The sequence below is a fragment of the Hibiscus syriacus genome, unplaced genomic scaffold, assembly GCF_006381635.1.
Source record: "Hibiscus syriacus cultivar Baekdansim isolate YM2019G1 unplaced genomic scaffold, ASM638163v2 tig00111197_pilon, whole genome shotgun sequence".
In the NCBI taxonomy this organism is placed as follows: Eukaryota; Viridiplantae; Streptophyta; class Magnoliopsida; order Malvales; family Malvaceae; genus Hibiscus; species Hibiscus syriacus.
The window spans coordinates 579,156-594,290 of record NW_024063013.1 but is presented as its reverse complement, the minus strand read 5'-3'; the positions used below and the strand labels follow the sequence as shown (position 1 = coordinate 594,290).

At 32.6% G+C, this 15,135-nt stretch overlaps 1 pseudogene; it reads right to left on the bottom strand.

Annotated features, from left to right (window-relative positions):
- Positions 1-13,743: 13,743 nt before the first annotated feature.
- LOC120155548 lies at positions 13,744-14,573 on the bottom strand (annotated as a pseudogene).
- Between the last annotated feature and the right edge of the window lie 562 nt (positions 14,574-15,135).

Below are 15,135 nucleotides of genomic sequence, written 5' to 3'. Positions count from 1 at the left end.
ACCTGGAGGCTTTCAAAGTTAAATAGAGCTGTATACTCCTCGATTGTTGGCATCAAATCCTGTCTGTTAAAAGTGAAACAGCTGTACGCGGGGTTCCAGAATTGAACCAGAGCCTTGAGCAACGGTTCCTCTATCTTTACATAAAGGAGTTGGGCTATGTCACCATATTTCTTATAGAACTTCTCTTTGGTAGGTACTCTCCAACCTTCCCAAATCTCTATCAATTCTTGTAAATTGTTATGCTTGAAATTAACATTGACATCTGTGGATATCTGTGATACATAACCCTCATGCAAACTGTCTTCTTTTACTTTTTGTGTCTCCTCAGACCAGGCTCGGACTGATGAATTGGGTACTTCCTTGTTATAAAAACTCTTTTCCATCTTGATGATCACTCTTCTATTCTAATGATTACTTGGTTAACCAACGCCTTTCTTTTATTTATGATGATTATGCAATTCTAAACAATAAAAAAAATCAAACATAGAAATTGTGTCAGTATACAAGAATCCAAATATTAAGCAAATATTATAAAAAAATAATTGTAACAACTTTCCACATATTTTTCTAGTTCACATGCGTTATTCAGAAAATAAAATAATACGAATAAATAAAGAAAGGAAGTTTAGTGTCGTTTCTCCTTTATGTACACTTATTTTAGGCACCTACTGACGGACAGAGGTTCGACATTAATTTTATCGAGGTAGGTTACTAAGGCTTACTCTATGCTATGTTGGGTTCTAAGAAAAAAGGTAATCGAATTATCCATGTTGGTGTCTCCTTAGGCTGCCAAACCCTCAATCATGGCCCATTATAGGCTTGTGAGAATCGAGTTCAATTCGAGAGGATACATTCCCTTACGTCCATGCGGAGAAATTTTATCTCACGTAGACATAAGATATATGAACCCCAAAGATTACTTGCTAAAACCCGTGTGGAGAAACAAATTATCTCACATAGGCTAAGCTTTCATCTCAACTTAAAAGGGACAAAGCTCGTAAGTGAGCTTATGGTATGCAAATGTATGTGTCGTGTGTGAGGAAAAACTCACAAACCTTTTAAAAAAACGCGACAACAACAACACTCTCACACTTTCCAAAAATCTGTTCGAATCTGAAAAAACACTTAAATCAAAATCAATTAGTAAAAAAATAATGCACAACGTGTTAAAACTCAAAATAAATAAAAGGATCGTAAATTAAATACAATTAAAATTTATAATTCCCAAAAATAAAAACAATGTATAATCATTTATAGCTTGACTCTCAAATTCCCAAGCGGAGTCGCCAAGCTGTCATAACCATTTTTAGAAAAAATAATTATTTATTGTTTTAAAAACAGTTACGATTTTATTTTTGAATTCGGTGATTTTGGATTAATTTGGATAGAGTCACTATCGACCTTTAGTTTAGGTAGGTCGAATACCTAAAAATATTTTTTTAAAAATAATTTTAAGAAAAATCATTTTTAAGATAAAAACTGGTTCGCGTTTATCAGAGATTTAGTTTTTAAGAGTTCGAGAGTTGATTACGCGTAGGGAAGAATTAGCACCCCCACAATGCCCAAAGTTTGGTACCTAAACGATTTTACGTTGTTTAAATATTGAGAATTACAAACTCGTAAATATATTTAAATTACGATCCTTTTATTTATTTAAATTTTAAAAAAATATGAATAATTTTCGAGAAAGAATTTCCTTTATAGTTAGGAGACTTTCCTATAGATTTCCCTCATAAAACATTATTTCGTAAAATTTGGAAATATAAAATAAAACAACATAATAATGAAAAGCGTTGAAAAATACTCGAAATAAATAAACGTAAAATAAATAAAATTATTGAATACAAAACAAGTATTTATGAGACAATTTTTTTGAAAAGACACATTCCCTTATATTTGGGAGATGACTTCGTAAATTTTCCTCACAATTAAATTTCCTTTTTATTTTTATATATTAAAACTATGGTGATTAAAGAAACAATGTGATATTAATAATACAAAAGTACATATAAATGAGTGACCAATTTAATACAAGCAACCTAAAATAACTAAATAATAAATATCAATAAATCAAAACCTATATCATATGAATGAAAAACTACATGTACTGGAAACTAAAATACCCATGAATAATATTAAGGTTTAAATTAATCTTAACAATAAAGGCTATGTGATAGGACGCGAAAATAAGGACAAGATTAGTCGAATTTTGACATTTTGAGTTTCAATAAGATGAAAGTGTAACGAAATAATTAACAAAAAACAAAGCAATGCATGGAAGAGTGTGCTGACAAGCTGACTTTGGTTTCATGGAATCAATATTCAATTAATTTTAGTTGTCCTTTTTTAAAAGCTTTTAACAACATTTTAGTACTAATAAGTAATAAAATAAAAACATAAAAGGATTACATAGTAATTATACCTAGATGTATTTATATTACATATTGACTAAATCAAAATAAACAATAAACACAATGCCAAATTTAAAAATTAACAAATATTGCATAACCAATATACTTAGTAACTTAAATGTACATGCTTGAAAAGTAAAGGACCAAAATAGTTCAAAGTTACATTAATAATTAAAACAAACATTTACAAATGAGAGGGGACTTAAAAAGTAATTAACCACAACCATTAAAAAACACAGATGATATTACAACAAGTGAAGGATCAAAATGGATAATATACCTAAAACAAAGGGTGATATTACAAAACTATAAGGATTAACGCTGAAATTACCCTTTTTATATTAAAACACATGCATGTGAAATTAGAAAATCACAATGACCATCTCTGTAATTAACCCCAAACGTGAACACGTTGAACCCCTCACCTATAATACTACGTTGTTTAGCAGCTGAAATATATTCAGCTTCAAGGGTTATTTGAAACCCTTGTTTCATTTGTTATTATTTCCCTCAGTCGTTTCCTAGAGAGAGCAAAGAGAGAAGTGCTTCTCTCCCAAGCACGCCGCCGCCAGTGCCAAACCTAAGCCCCGACCACCGTAAATCGATGGCCTCGGGGTACCAAAACCCTCAACTAGACCTCATAACCCAATTTTCTAAACTCACTACCCACAAAAATTACCCAAACCCCACAAAGATAGTTCCTTTACCTTCAACAATGGCGTATGAGGCTCCAAATAAACACTCAAGGGTCGAATCCTTCTCAAAGGTATGTTTTTGAAATCATTTCTCGTTGTTTTTTTATTTATGTTTTTCGAGTACTTTCCTCTATTTTTTCCTTTTTTCAATTTCTTCTTTTGATTTTTTGGTTCTAATGGATTTTTCCCCATTTTTATTTTTCTCCTTGATTTATTAATGATATCTTCACTGAATCTCCATGTTTGTATATGAAATTTCGTTTCGTTTGGTATGAAAATTAAAGGTTTAGGTGAAATCATTAATTTTGCTTGACTTTGGCTTATTGAAGTAGGTAATCTATCACTGTGGATGATTTGTGAAAATCGGCTCGACGATGGTGCAACGGTTTGGCTTGCTCGGCGGCGGCTTGGGAGTATTCGACGATAGCTCATACATGCGGGGAGAGGAATTCAGCTTAAGCGGTGACTGTGAATTGAGGAGTCGGCGGTTGAAGATATTTTAGGGGTTCCAAACCCTAACCCTTGAACGATCTGGACCGTTGGATGGGTCCATATCCAAGGGATGAAATGAGGCGACGCTGGCAGTTAAAGAGAAAACCCTAATTGGTTTTAAGGTTATCAAACGGGCTAATTTGGGTCATCCAGGTCTTGGGCATGGTTGTATTTTGCTGTGTAACTTGTAATCTGGTTTTGTAATTGGGCTAGATCTGTTGGATTTGGTGGCCTGCAAAATACAATAATATCATTAATAGTAATTAATACCAATGATAATAATAATAATAATAAATAAATATAATAATTATTACTAAAAACCCCGGACAAAAACGGGTGTCTACAAACTCTTCACTGACATTCCTTCTAATAACCCGGGAAATATTTGATTGGACATGCTTCAGAATTATGTCCAACTACTGGAAAATAGTCCCTGAGGCATCTACTATTCAATTTGCTGAGTTACTACTTCTCTTATCAACTCCTTTTCACATTTCTCTTCAGAAGACCTCTCAGTATTACATCTATTAAACTATAATCATTTAATTATACTAGCAAGGACAACATACTCATTACACTATCATATCAGAGATCCTTGTTATTTCGTTGGCATGTACAAACCAAACAATTTTGACAGTCGATCGGCTGGTCTATTTTGAAAACTTGACCTAAGATCTGACACCAATAAATGTAACACCCCCGACCCAGATACGAATATGAGGTGTCAAATTGATTTTTCAACTCTTTAACTCTTTGAAAGTTTGACTAAAATTTTAATTTTATTGGAAAATAAAAACATATTTACAAAATATATCAGAGCATCTACAATTTAATACCTTATTAGTACATGCCAACAACATTTCAACTAACAAAACAAATATAATTCAAAATCTCTCAGATCTGATAATCTTCACAAATATGTTGTCATTCCCTTGCTAACTCGTCTTACTCCTTGAATGTCTTTGGAATTACGTGTGAAAACAATTACATGCTAAGTCTAAGACTTAGTGAGACATATACGAGTATAACAAAGCATTATAAAATAATTTCTTATTCATCTCGTATAAAACATTTCATAATGAATTCAATTTACATTTTATGACAAGAAAGTATACTTTTACACATTGTAAAGTTTATAACACTTTGTTTTAATAGCCAATGCATATTACTGAGAACTCTATGTATTTGAATACATTGAGTTTGTTCACTAATGCTGTCACCACTGCTTGTATAATTTTCACCGAAGTGCCACATATTTATCCAGAATGACCATATAGGTTTGTCCCAAAGGACCACATTGGTTTGTCCCGAAGGACCACATAGAACCCATGACTCTTGGCATGCCAACTATACCTCTAATTCTCATAAATTTACCTTGGATTTATCTTTATAATTATTTTTCATCTCATTATTCATAGTGTGTTTTATTCACGTAGAGTACATTTTCACTTAGAAAAAATTTCATGTAGCATTGTTCAAGTTTAACATTTATTCACATGGAACTTATTCTCATAGAATTTCATTTCACATATAACATATGTTCATACCTTGACTTAATTCCACATAATTTATTGTTATTTATAGAAATCATTCATATAAACACTATAATTAAAATATTTCACATATATTAAAACAAACTTATCATATAAAATAGATTGGGAAATTCATGCCCAAATTTATTCAAATAATCATTTAGAAAAACAATATATATATATATATATATATGTATGTATGTATTTTAATTTGAAAACACTTTATTTCCAAATTCTCTGAGGTTGACTCATCGCAAGTCTTCCTCATTATAGACTTTAAAACTTAAATAAAATGTACTCACCTTTGCATCACTTAAGTCCTAAGCAGACATCCTTTTCATTGTAGCTTAGTGACTTTACACGTCCATTCGCTCAGCACTTGCTTTCGATCAAATCTACACATAGCATGACCCATATGAATACCAGAACTCAAATAACATCTAACCCATTAAATTTTATTTAAGAGAAATGAAACACTTAATTAACATTTCCAACTGAATAGTATCAGTACTTAACCCACAGTACCGATACTTCACTTATATGGTACCGATACCCACTTTAGTACATATACCATTATAGCATTATGAAATTCTCTTTTCCATTACAGTATCAATACCTTTCTCTTGGTACCGATACCTCCACATCAGTATCGATACTACTTCAATTGGTATCAATACTGTTCATCGAATTCATACTCAATCCTTTAATTTAACATTATAGTATCGGTATTGTTCTTCCAGTACTGATACCCTTACCCATAATTCATCTACTTCACTTCAAAAATTTACCCAACTTCACTTAAATATCCTGCTTTAAACTCTATTCATGCCTTTAAACTCATTTACACTTATTACCTCTAACTTATATCCATTAAAATCCCTTTAACACCCTAATTTCTCCATAGAACTCTTGAAACTAAAAATCATACCAATTTTTCAAATATATTTCCAATCCTTTCTAACACTTTAAATTCCTTTTTTTCACTCTTGACAAGTCAAATATACCTCTAAAGTTCAATATCCACTCAAATTTCATCAATTCCTTTTAAAACTCATTTTACTAATTTATCAATAACTCATCAATCTCATAGTTTATAGTCACATTTAAGCTTTCTTAATCTTTTATACCACCCAAGGATTAAAAACCAAATTCAAAATTCAAGAATCAACCAACTTCAATTAACTCACCTTAGCCATGGAAGCATACGGTAGAAGAGAAGAGAAAGCCAAGCTTCTAGACTTTTCTTTTTCTTTTCCTCTATTTCCCCACATGTTATATATAACCTTTTAAAAATGAATTTTAAATTCTTTTTCTGTTAAAAGACCGTAATGCCCTTCCCATCTTTCCATCTTTAATAATAAATCGTATACAATAATTTCCCAAATCATTCTTTGAACTTTTCAATTATTCAAACTGAACCATAAATTTTAAATCCTTACATTTTAGTCAATGACTCGAAGTTTGGGGTATTACATTAATGACAGTGAAGAGGTGCTCAAGCAATTATCGATTCTCTTCTTTATGTTTGTTTTCTTTCTCCACCATAGTATACTCTGGCAAACTTCGACTTGTGACAATTTGTTCTTCTTGCCCCAATTTTTTTTGCACCTGATAAAAATTGGCTTCCTTTGTCTAGACTTGTATAGAAATTCAATAGAGTTTCCCTCATGATACCATCATCATCCCTGCCACATGGTTTGAAAATAGAATATATCATTTCAAGCTTTGGAGATCGTGTATGCACAGCTGCCCTGTAGTGGGAAATCAAATACCACTGCTTGAAGCTGGCTACCACAATAATTGATGGGATATCAAACTGTCCAGAAGAGCCACGAGACACATATATGCCAATGATGATAGTTGGACCCTTAGAAACAACTGTATTTGAATATGTTTGCTCAATTGCTAACATCCAATTCACTCCTTCAAGCTTTGCATTAATTTTTAGAAGAAAATTCATAAGCTGCTGATCATTGACCCTAGTTGGAGCCATACACTATGTCACTATGCCAAACTCAGCAAGATTCATAAAGATCGGAAATTTTCTTATCAGGTAAAAAAAAGGAGGAATTGTGGAGCTTCAGGAAGTTCAGATTGAGTTTCTCTGATCATTTCTTCAAATTCTTTCAATAAGATAATAGCGTTTGCTCTTATTTGGGCTCTCGAATCACCTTGAATAGAGGATCTATCTGAATTGAATCTTGAATAAGTCTATCTGTATCATATCATGTTGCGAAGTTAACAATAGCCCATTACTCAATCTTAATTGGCTCTACTAGTTTCTTGCTGTTAAGATTTCATTGTTTATTATGCGACAAGAAAACTTCGTTGCTTTTAACCTTGGCACAGGAAGAACACGACCTTCCATTTGAGTGAAATTGGAATTTAAAAACCCCATATGATTGGTTCAGTGCCATAGTAACTGGTTCATAAAATATTTGGCAACTTACTCATCATTTCCTATGGTTTTTGCCTAGATTTTGCAACCAAGGAAACTCTTTGCATGGTGTTCAGAGATTTTGTATAGCATTTCAAGGACACTAAAGAGAAAAGTTCAGTGGGGATATAAGTGGGAAGCTTTGGCTTGCTACCATTAATGCATGGGAAATCACCAGAATAATGCAACTGTATGTTGTGATAATGGAAAAAACAGTCATATATAGTGAGCTCCACTGTCTATGCTTTGTCATTTTCAGTCTTCACACCTTTCCGTCTCATTGAAATAAATGTATGTTCAATTCAATTCAATGATATTGTATTCTTGGAAGATACGGGTCTTCAAAAAATGCCCAAACATTTATCATTTCTGGCTCCAACACCATTTCTAAGTATGAGCTTTGTGCCTGAGAGACACGTGTTAATTATCAAGACCCACTAAAGAGATTGTCTTGTTTGAAAATGTTTTTCTTCTTCTTTTTATTTTAAAAAATTTTAAAATATCAAAAAGAATTTTGAAAAATGAAAAAATATTGCCTCTTTCTAAGTTTGACAATTGAGACAAATCATAAAACAAGAGTTCATTGGATATCAAAGAATTAATTATACTTTTAATCCTTTAAAAATTATAGATATTTGATAAGTGTCAAGATTAATGTTATCTTTGAGGTAGGGTTAAGTAAAGAAAGGATAAGGTGTCTCAGGTTGTTGTCTTTGGTCAAAGTCTGGCATTCTCGTTTCTTTGATGTTCACTGATATGATGGAATAGCTTTTATGCTCATCTACTGGAATTATTCTCTGGTTCTCAACTCTCGTGATCACATTATGGTTGTGCAATGCCTTATTAAGGGATTTGTTAGATTGCCTCCTGTACAACAACTGTACAGTCTTCATATTCAAGCCACCTTTTTAGGTTTTCAACTCGAATCCTCCTTTGGTTTCAAGACGTTATCCAAAAATTTATATCTTGAACCCCCTTTGTCATTTTTTATTTATCATACATTACAGATTTTAAAACCTTTTGTAAATAAAAGATTAAACCTTATGGGCGAGATGAAATATGAAGATATTCTCTTCTGTTTAGAAATTCATGTATGATTAGAAGAGACTTTTTATGCACGTAATGTAGGCTATGGTTTATGTCTATGAAAGAAAGGGGTAAATAGGCCCAAACAAGTGTTTAAGGGTAATTGAACCAATGATCAATTCATTCTGGTGCCTTTCATTTTTGTCTTGCTCGATTTGAGTCTAATTGTATATCTTTTATTTTCTTGATGTTCCATGATCTTATAGTGAATTATTTGAATCTTTGAACCGGTTGTACTTGATCAATCTTATGGCTTGAGACTCAACGAGTCACTCGTCTTGCAATACTTGATCCATTTTCTTTCTTCTTTTTTTATTCTTTTCTTTTTTCTCTTTGTTTTTTTGTCTTTTTGCTCTTTTTCTTTGATTTTTTCTTTGCTTTGATTTGATCTTTGCACTTTGCATTTGGTTTCTTTTGATATCTTATCTGGATTGATGGTCTTCACTCATGCGAGTAGATTTCCTTCACCTTGCCCCTAGTGTGGTGGGTGATCCTTGGTTAGGGTTGAATCATAAAAAAATATAATTCAGGTTCAAATGGGGGATACAAGGGATATATATTTTCTTCTTTTGTGAAGGGATAAATGAAAGAAAGTTTTTCATCATTTCATACATGGAAATCCTTGCAGAAGAGTAATCCCCAAGGGGATAGATTTTCAGGATTAATTTCATTCACATGAAAACAATGTAATTAATGCATGATAAAATTATTTCAAATTAATTTTATTTATATGCTTCTTACTTCTATCATGTCTCTATCGTTTAGGCTCATCTTCAGAAAATTGATTCGAGATGCCCCACGTTGTGTCTTATTGTAGAAAGGTTCATGTTCAAGTGAACATCTTGTACTCAATGTCTTCAGGTTTTATTGGTAGAAAAATGTTAGTTTTTGCCTCTAAGAAGAAGATGGTGTGACTTTATTGGCTCAACGAAAGGTAAGGGTATGACTTTTTATATCTAAAAAAGATAAAGACAATATTTCAATGTCTTAAAGAGAGGTAATGTCAACTGAATTGGAGTCGCTATCGACCTTTGAGATAGGTAGGTCGAATACCTAAAAACATATTTTAAAATAATTTTATGAAAAATCATTTTTAAGATAAAAATTGGTTTGCGTTTACCAAAAATCTAATTTAATGGGTTCGGGAGTCGGTTACGCATGGGGAAGGATTAACACCCACACAGTGCCCAAAATTAGTACTTAGTCGCTTATATATTGTCTCAAATGGTGGAAATTACAAATTCGAATTTAAAATTAGAATATGATCCATTTATTAAAGTTTAATCAATTTATTCTGAATTAATTATTTAAATAAAATTCTTTAACTTGATAAGAAATCTCGAGATTTGCAATCCTCCGTCGAGAAAGTTATATCAACTATTTCTCATCTATAAAAGAATATTCTATATTTTAATTATTTAAAATATTAAATTAAAATCGAAATTTTGTATGAAATAAATTGTAATTCACTTTTATAAACATACATCATTAATACTAACATTAAATAAAATAAAAATAAAAATAAAATGAAAAATTATAAAAATAAAAATAAAAATACCATTATTTAAAAAAAATACGTAAAAAACACTCGTGTTTTCAAGTTCATATTCCATTCGAACGTCGTATCGGATTACACTACTTCGATCAAGTAGATCTTTCCACGCCCATTCTACAAATAAATGTTCTTAAAAATATTTGAGTGGCATATTGATATATATAAAGAAATACAGTGGAAACAAGTGTGATTTGAAATATATAGAATAGAAAATCCACAACACATAGGGCTAATAATATTTATTTGGTATAATACATAGAACTGTAATATACAAAAAAATACATATACATGAAGGACTAGAATGAAAAACAAGAAAATACTATAGATCAACATAGAAACAACAAAAATAAGCATATTTGGTGATTTAAGGGATCAAAATGATACTAAAAGAAACTTGAAGGAATGAACAACAATTACAAACAAACCAGAGCCACAATAAAACATATCAAATAATAAAGGTACTCGAAAAGAAAATAATCCATAAATAATACTAATGACTACAATAAACTAAACCAGAAACATAAAAGGGAAAAATATAATTATACCTAAATGCGTTCAAAGTAAATAATGACCAAAACATAGGATTTGCAAACCTAGGGTCGGATTCAAACATTAACCCACATGGCTCAGTATGTAAACTAGTGACTTAAATGTAAGCATAAAAAATAAAGGCTCGAAACAAGATAACATGATACTTCATTCAATGACCGAAAGATGAGATTACCAAGACAAAGGGACTTAAATTATGATTATCCCAAGCGCTAAAATACAAACCCACCCCTTTCGAAACTACGTCGTTTCATGCATGGTATATAAGCTCGGTTAGAGGGCTTTTCCTCATCCTCTCCCGATTTCTCATTTTGCTTCACAAAAGAGAGAGAGAGTTTCTGAAACTTTCTCAACTTCCCTTCATCGGGAGAGAGGGACCGTCGTTCTCCAGCGATGATTCACGACTGCTTATAGCGATCACTGGAAACAAAAACCTCCAAAAATGCTCCTTACGTCCTCTTAAACCTTGATCCTAACTTTCCTTTAGCCTAAAACACACCCTAAAGCCCTAGATCTAGGTTTTACCTTTCGAAGACTCAAAGACCCGACGACCCTTAAGGTTTTTCGATTTTCAAGCAAAGGGTTTCTCTATTTTCTTTTCTTTTTTGTTCGATTATCCTCTGTTTGCTCTCTGTTTTTTATCTTTTTTAATCTCGCTTTTTCAGATTTTTTGGCTCTCTATTTTTTTGTGTGTTTTTTCTCTCCCTTTATTTCTCTGTTTGAAATCCCCTGAAAAAACCTTGCATGCTCCTTTTTTGGTTGCCTTTTGGGTAGAGAAGATAAGATCTGTCAGTAGGGCATCATTTCCCTGAATTTTCTTCAGGATTTCTTTCTTATTTTTCTTGGGTCTTTTTTTATTGATTTGTCTCTATTCACTGTTGATGTTGATTTCCTATCACTGTAGGTTGAAACGACAACGTTAGTGGGTAGAAGCAGCGGTGATGGGAGACTCATCCTAGGTGACGGCAGTGGAGTGGAGAGCAGCTAGGATTCCAGACCCTCTTATGATATAGACCGTTAGATCTGACCAGATATAACGGCTGAACTATCCGGTGGCTGAAGGGCTTAGATGAAAACTCTAGCTTCAAATGATCTAGATCGTTGGATGGGTCCAGATCTAATGGATGGTGACGGGCGGCACTGAGGCTAAGGGTAAGAAAACCCTAGCGGGTATGGGATCCAGTTGGGTCTGTTATTGGACTCTAGTCGGATCGGAACTGGGTGGGCTTGGTTGTTTTTGTATTCTGGGCTTTGGGTTCTTTTTTGTTTGGGCCTTGGTTTCGGGCCTATAAAATATGTAAATAATAATAATAATAATAAGATAACAATAAATTAGAACCCGGACAAAAACGAGTGTTTGGACAACCAACTTAGAACAACAAGCTATAAGATATCAAACATGTCTTCTTACATGATAATAAACAATGCTATATGGAGATGGTTTCCGTTTCAAAATGGTAGGGTTCCAAGTTCTAACTGGCTGCAACACCGTCTATTAATATAACTACTTATTCTCAGTTCAATATTTCTTGGGGGCAGTTATTTTCAAAACGTAGAGGCAAAAGGGTGCAAACAAGGCCAACATGTCAGGGCACAATGAACATTAGTTATCAACATCATCCACTTGATATTAGTTTTTAAAATACAAAACTATAACCTAAAGGAAAGCTATAAAACCAAGTATGTTTAGGCATGTAAATAACTGAACCTTCAGCGAACCGTTCGGTGGGAAGTTCGTTTATGTTTGTTTATTTATTAAACGAACGAACATGAATAAGATTTTATGTTCGTTTAATTAAATGAACAAACACAAACAAAGGTCTCATACGTTCATTTACGTTCGATAATCTGTTCGTTTATGTTCATTCATTTATGTCTGTGTATATTTGTTTATGTTCGTTAATTTATGTCCTTGAATGCTTGTTTATGCCCGTTCGTTTATATTCAATCCAATCTCCATACCCATTTAAAACCCAAATAATTTTATACTCAAATCAATTAAAGAAAGGCTTAAGGGTCAATTTTCCTCGATAGTAGACCCAATTTATCATTTTCACCCTTATCGTTTTTTCGCATCAATTTAACCCTCAAAGTATTTTAATTACATCATTCTATACCCTACCCTAACTTAAAATCTTGAATTATAAAGCTTAAGTTAGAGTTAGGGTTTATGGTTTAAAGGTTATAGGCATATGATTTAGAGTTTATGATTTTTAATTTAAGGTTTTAAGTTTGGGGTAGGGTATAGAATAAAGCAATTGAACAATTCCGAGGATTAAATTGATGCGAAAATATGATAGAGGTGAAAGTGATAAATTGAGTCTACCACAGGGGCAAAAGTTACCCTTTTGCCTTAAAGAAAATATAAACCATCCATTTAAAACCCAAATAATTTTAAGTGTGAAGTTGTAGGTTATATTAACGAGTAATGAATTTTAAGTTGCTATTGTTGTTGTTATTTACTTTCATTTATTATGTTCATTTGTTATGTTTGTGCAGGTTCGTTTACGTTTGTTTATTGTGTTTGTTTACGTTTGTTTGTTGTGTTCGTTTATGTTCGTTTGCATCCATTCATTTATGTTCGTTCATTTGTGTTCGTTTTTCATTTAAATGAACGAACACAAATAATCTACATTCCTTAACGAACAAACACGAACAATAAATTTTTTGTTCGTTTATGTTCGTGTTCATTTATTCTATTAAAGTTAAACGAAAGAACATGAATATACTCAGTTCGTGTTCGTTTGATTCGTTTACATGTTTGGAAAATTATCTTCCTATTAATCAACTCTCATACTAACCGTAATGGACATTATTGATATCATATAGTGGGTAAAAGTCAAATCAATCAAGACATTGCAACTGCTAGAACACGATGCGTTTTAATCATAGAAGAGATTTTCAATGCATAAATGCTGAAGCATGCAAGCTGCATTCCATATATTGATGGAAACCTTCAATAAACAAAACTAAATAACGAAAACAATTCCTCAATCACTGAAACAAAATAAATTTCAGTCTTGAATTTACACAAAGCATCGAATCAACACTCTTAACATGATTAGAGATTTAAGCTGTGATAGCAGATTTGGTTTATTGATAAATCATTGCAAAGATAACACAGACAATGATAAACAGGAACAGCATCTTCAAATAATGGTCCTACTGGCCTTGAGCAGTACGATGATGAAGATGGTACATGGTAGTGGTGATGGTGATGGTGGTATCCATGAGCATGACCACCATGATATGAATTTGAAAACCCATAAGGAAACCCAGCAGGACCAAACATTGCAGCATCAGGAAACCCATTCACTTGAAGGTTAAGCAATAATGGGAGAAGACCACCAAAGGCAGCAGACAGAGTGAAATTCCCAAACCTAGCTGTTGCCATTGGTGCAAAACCTCTCAACCCTCACATGAATCCAAACCCATTATGGGGAAACTGATTTGGTTCAGGTGGAGGAGCTGTCTCAGGTCTCTGTCCAGCCGGACGATTCGGAATATTAACACCCGGGATGTATCTAGACCTAGGATCACTAGATGACTTCCCCCTTCCATACAAAGGAACTAGCTCTTCTTCCTCAATAAGGGCTTTGCAAATAGTACACACACGGGACCGGGAGTGAATATGAAGCCATTTGTATAGGCAAGGCCAGCAGAAAAGATGACCACATAAAGTAACAATGGGATCTTGAGCCAAATCAAAGAAGATATTGCGCACTCAAAATTACCTGCATCACCGTTAGCATTGTTACTAGAGCAAGATGGATTTGGAGGCGAACGGCTAGCTGTATCCCCAAACTCACTTGCCATTTTTAAACTTCCAAAACTTCGATTCCTATAAAAAAAATCAATTCGGAAGGAACCAAAATAAACACCACATATACACTAAGTATCAATTTCACCAGAAAACTTTAATTCAATGTAGAACAAAAAAAAAAAAGAACTACAGCTTTCCCTAAATATTGGCGGGATTCATGTAAAGATCAAAGCCTCTACAATTCATTTGATTTTGAAAAACAATAATCTCAAAATAAAAAACCGTCGGATATCATACAAAGAAGACCATTAGGCATTAGTGGTAACGAAATCAAATAACCAAAAAATAAGGGAAAAACAAAACAGTAAATGATAAAAAATGAGATAAATTGGCATTTACTGATCTTCAAAGAAATAGATGAGATTGAATTACCAGTCGATTAAGAATGTCAAAATCAACGAAGATCGAAGGGAGAAAAAACAAAATTTCTTGGGAAAATATTTTTTATTTAATCTTTTGCATTTTATAATTCCATTGTTTTCCTTCCGACAATATAATAAGGGTAAAGTATATAAATAGTCCCAAACTTTTAGGGCGCTTGCATTTTGGTCACCC